We start from the raw sequence: 5,959 nt of genomic DNA on the forward strand, positions 1-5,959 counted from the left end.
GTCCATTTAGTCATCTATAAATCCTACTTTCATCCATCCATCCATCCATCCATTTACTGATCCTTGCATCCTCCATCCATCCATTCATTTACCCATCCATCCATCCATTTACTCATCCATCCAGCTGTCCATTTATCCATCCATCCATTATCTGTAACCGCTTATCCAATTTAGGGTCGCGGGGGGTCCAGAGCCCACCTGGAATCATCGGGCGCAAGGCGGGAATACACCCTGGAGGGGGTGCCAGTCCTTCACAGGGCAACACAGACACACACACATTCACTCACACCTACGGACACTTTCGAGTCGCCAATCCACCTGCAACGTGTGTTTTTGGACTGTGGGAGGAAACCGGAGCACCCGGAGGAAACCCACGCGGACACGGGGAGAACACACCAACTCCTCACAGACAGTCACCCGGAGCGGGAATCGAACCCACAACCTCCAGGCCACCGTGCCGCCCATGTCCATTTAGTCATCTATAAATCCTACTTTCATCCATCCATCCATCCATCCATTTACTGATCCTTGCATCCTCCATCCATCCATTCATTTACCCATCCATCCATCCATTTACTCATCCATCCAGCTGTCCATTTAGTCATCTATAAATCCTACTTTCATCCATCCATCCATCCATCCATTTACTGATCCTTGCATCCTCCATCCATCCATTCATTTACCCATCCATCCATCCATTTACTCATCCATCCAGCTGTCCATTTAGTCATCTATAAATCCTTTCATCCATCCATTCATTTACACATCCATGCATCCCCATCCATCCATTTAGTCATATATGCATCCTCCTTCTGTCCATCCATCATCCATCCATCCATTCCTTTACTCATTCATCCATTCACCCTTCCATCTATCTATTTATCCATCCATCCATTCATTTACTCATCCATCCATTTATCCATTTAGTCATATACATCATCCTTCTGTCCATTCATTTACTCATCCATGATTGGTCCATCCATCCATCCATTCATTTACTCATAGATGCATCCTCAATCATTCCATCTATTCATTTACTCATCCACCCATCTATCCATCCATCCATTTATCCATCTATACATCCTCCATCCATTTTCTCATCCACATATCCTTTATCCATCCATTTAGCCATCAATCCATCCTCCATTAATCTATCCAAATATGTAGCCATCAATCTATTCTCAGTCCATTCATCTATTAGCCATCTAGCCATCTATCCATCCATCAATCCATCCATGTATGCAGAACATTCATCCATCTATTCATATAAGATATGTTTGGAAGAAATGGAAGCCATATTATTCAGAGGGAAAAGAAGCAGATTAAAATAAAGAATGAAAGTAAGACTAAAGCCTCACAACAGCTGAAAATGTGTCATTATGTTTTACTACTGTACCAGCTGCCAGTGCATCCCCTCACTACACACTCAAATATCAACAGTCAAGAGCCAAACACACTCAAATGGTTATCATTTTCCCCCCAAAGGCAAGACAAAGCTGAGCAGGACAGATGTGTGTTTTTCCTCTCCACAAGCAGTTTATTTTCCTCCCCAGTCTGAATGGATAAATGTGTGTGTTTAGTTATGTCCAGGTTTGGAAAACAAGGGGAACAATAGGTCAGGACCTGATTTGTTGGGCCTGGCTCTGCAGCAGAAGAGTTAATAGCTGCTCTGGCGTCCAGCAGCTGCATTGCTCCGTTAGCCAAGCCGCATTAGCATAACACAGAAAATGGCCTGTCACCACTGTGACAACAGAGCCCTCACACCAGGGACACACTGCTGGGCAGCTGCCTCCAGGCCTATTGTTATTCAGCTAAGTCTCATCACTTCTCAGCTTTAAATAAGCCTCAGACACTCCATTAATTCTGATGATCTTCACTTTCTTTTATTTCTTCATTTTTTAAAGGGAACAGTCATTCTGAGGATAGATGTGTCACCACATTTCACACACTTTACCACAAAGGTTACATCAGTGAAAAAAAGATTCCAATCAAACTGTTAAAAACAAACTGTTATTTTTCATATTTCCAATTCATCAACGTTTAATTTTTTAATATAAGCCCCATATAACAGAGAGAGAAAGAGAGAGAGAGAGAGAGAGAGAGAGAGAGAGAGAGTGAGAGAGAGAGAGAGAGAGAGAGAGAGAGAGAGAGAGAGTGAGAGAGAGAGAGAGAGAGAGAGATGGAATGAGGACATGGAAAGAGAGAAAGGGAGGGCTGGAGAGATGTAGAACATTAAAAACTTTGTCAGGAAGCTGATCAGAAGCATTTCACTCAGCTAGAAAAACAAAAACTTGGCCCCCAGTTTTTTAGGAAACAGAATCATAAATCTATGTGTAACTGAAAAAAACAACATGTCTGGCCAAAACTTTATGGACATGTGTTCGTCTAATATTCTTTCTGAAATCATATGTCTAGGTGTTTTGTCCCACCCTTAGCTGAAAAACAGTCACTGGTTTCACTGTAAATCACAATAGAAAGTTCTGACAAATTACGATGCAATTTTAATGTTAATTATTGTGGTTTATAAACCTCACATAATTTACAGCATCAACCAAAGTAAAGAACAGTCTCCCAGATGCAGCTGTGCTGCACTGCACTTCTTGTGAGATTATTTCATGTCAGGGGAAATATGGGGCAGTGACAGAGTCATGACATGGTGCCCAATCTCCAAAGGCCTTAAACCAGGGGAAGTGAAATCAGGACAGGGAGGTGTGATTGGGAACCACACCATGAGTGAGTGAAGACTGAAAAGTAAACTATGGGCTAACTGTTTATGCTCTTGTAAACACATGGGTGGCTGTAACATGCTGGTTTAATCTTTTTGTTTCTTTTTTTTTTTTATGACAAACAAGACGTCTCCAGTAAAAAAGAAAGCATTCCCGCCAGAATTACAACTCACTGCTCATTCCACTTGATGCAGCACACCATTCAACCTTAAATGCCACTATAATTATAAGCAACTGAAACCACCCCACCTTAAATTGAGAATAATATTTGCAAAGTCTTTCTACCTTAAATGATGCTCAAAAACATTCCTCTCACATTAAGTTTCACATTTAACTGTTCAAGCACATTTTCCTTTGTGCTCTTAGAAAGGGACATCAGTTTCTTCTGTGTAGTAAACATATTTCCACAAAAACAATAAAAATGATGTTTATATAGTTATGATTACTGGTGACCTGTTAAACTAATTCTAATACAATAATTACCATCTTAATTTATTACACAAGAGTTCATTGTTCATTTGGCTCTATTTAAATGAGTACACAGTGTTGCTAATGTCTGTTATTAAATATAAAATGTAGGGCTGCCTCCTCAAAGGAGATGAGTCGAATCATCTGTCTGAGACTCTTCAGTCAACTACGATTCTTTGGGTCGAGCAGTCCAGAGTTTGTTTATTTTTTTAACAGGTAAAAACTTACAAAACATGCCCAAGGGTCACAATTTAATGAAGAACTGTAACTAATGTGCAAAATAAATTATTCTAGTGGAGCTATCTGGCAACCTGCTAAAGAAATCTTTGTGAAAACATGCGCTGATTCACTTACGGGAAGCTGAAGCTGAGGCAATGGGTGGTAAGGTAGGCTGCGGAATAGGGTTCGCATCTACATGCTGCCTTTGAGGCAGAAGCATAAATTGGGCGTTAGGCTACCAATAAAGATGGACAGCTGGAGAAAAAATGCGGATCGCTATCCAAAGCTGTCCACAGCATGTATGACCACTCATGAGCCTTGTGATGAATATGTCAGTCCAGTCTTTCATTTTGGGCCAGTTTCTTGAGCAGGAATTCAAATGACTGAAGAGAAGACATAGGTTTGTTCTTCTTAAATATTTCAGAACATAAATCACAAGTGTTGATTTTGATTATTTTCATCATTAACACCTAAGATTTATTTATATTTAAAGATAAATTCTGATGCCTAATAATGTGGCCCTCTGAGTCACATCACAAGTACATTTACAAAGCAAACAAAACATCACAACACAGCATTAAGGAGAATACAAATACATTTAAAAAACACTGCAGTGAAAAAAAAAGCTGCACTGAAAAAAAAGATGCATGTATGGACTTCTTATTAAAATGTACCATTTTATAAAGCACGAAAGCTGCCATTTACTTTAAAAATCAAAACAGTAATATCACTACATTCGTAGGTACATAGTGTGGTAAACACGGATATCTATGGGATTTATGAAGTATTTATTAGAAATGCTCATTTTATAAGCTGCTAAAATGTGGTTACTTTTCCTTTAAAACGATGGGCTGATTAGAGACACTGTAAGTTTTCTGGTATACGAACGACTATCTACCGATTCTCTCCATCTTTCACTTCGCATTTCTTGCTTTGCTAAGGCTTTTGGTGCAATCACAACATGTCAACACATACAATGCCCCTTGTGGCCGTGGTCATTTCCCCCGTGAGCTATTCTCCAATGCAGCGTTTTTTTTTTTCAATGCAGTGTTTTAGAAATTTTTATGTTTAAAAGAAAAAATAAATAGGCGATTCCTGTTGAAAAATAGATGTCTGTAATTTTGTAACAGACAGCACTGTGAGTTCATTTTAAAGTGTCCCAATTGTTTATTCATTTACACATCAATGTTATTGTTGTGAAATTAAAAAAAAAGGCTATGAGATTATTTTAAACATAAATACATGCATGCTTTCTGTCTCATTCCACAAATCCATATGGCTGCATTAAAATAGGCTGCATCTAACCCTAACCCTGGCAGTGTCTTTTTTATTGATGTTAAACATTCAAAAATATATTCCAATGTCTCTGTTGGAATTGATTTTCTTAACGTGGTGGACATCACAGCTGAAACTCAAATGGAAATGCAAATGGATTTCCTGATTGTGCTGTCGGGAAAAAACTTGAACGAATAGTCAAAGCTTCATATTGAACAGTCAAATCTGTTTCGACTGACAAAATTCTGAGTCAAAGACAGTCCTAATAAAAGGTGAAATTATTTAAATATGTGTGTATAAGTAAAGTAGGGCTGCACAGGTCCTTGGATTGGGGGTTCCAGCCCCACTCCCCGTGACTGCCTTTGAGGAGTTGGTTTGGTTTCCCCTTGTCCATCTGGGTTTCCTCCATGTTGGTAGGTAGATTGGCTACTCAAAAGAGTCCATAGGTGTGAATGTGTGCTGCCCTGTGAACGACTGATGCCCCCTCCAGGGTGTGTTCCTACATTGCGGGTGATTCCGGGTAGGCTCTGGACTCACTGTGACCCTGAACTATATAAGCGTTGCAGACAATGAATGAATGAATGAATGAATAAGTACTTTTTGAACTTTTAAACACATTTGAACAGTACCATGATAATACAGATAACTGTGGTAATTTTGCCCAGGATAATCGTGATATTCATTCTGTTTCATGTCTGGTCTCAACACATACACAATATATTGCCAAATAGGTTTTGCATGGGATGATTCTTTCATTCCATGAACATTCCACTTGCATATTGTCATACTGGGTGTACTGAAGAGGATGTTTAAGATATTTGGTGTGTTTTTTTAAGTGCTTATAAAGCTATTATTTGTTGTTCATTATTGATATTTATTCATATATTCATTCATTTTCTGTAACCACTTTTTCCTGGTCTGGGTTGTGGTGGGTCAGAAGCCTACCTAGAAACATTGAGTATTGATGTTTAGAACTGGGTCTTTGAATATGGTTGGACGTATGGACAAATATAGAAACATAAACAAAACACAAAACAACATATTTTCTTTGACATTCTGCAAAAACTAGGACATACTTGTCCTGAAAGTGTACAAAAACAGACATACACACACACTCAGATTTGTGCCCAGTGGGGAGGGGGCACAGAGGGGAAGGGTTAAAGTAAGCAGTGAGAGAAGGAGGTGTGTGTGGAGTGGGGAAGCTGGGGGTGGGGGTGTATAAAGCAGCCTGAGCACACAAGCATTGCTTTATTCTCTCAGTGTCACTCAGA

Source organism: Hoplias malabaricus, chromosome 3 (assembly GCF_029633855.1).
Source record: "Hoplias malabaricus isolate fHopMal1 chromosome 3, fHopMal1.hap1, whole genome shotgun sequence".
In the NCBI taxonomy this organism is placed as follows: Eukaryota; Metazoa; Chordata; class Actinopteri; order Characiformes; family Erythrinidae; genus Hoplias; species Hoplias malabaricus.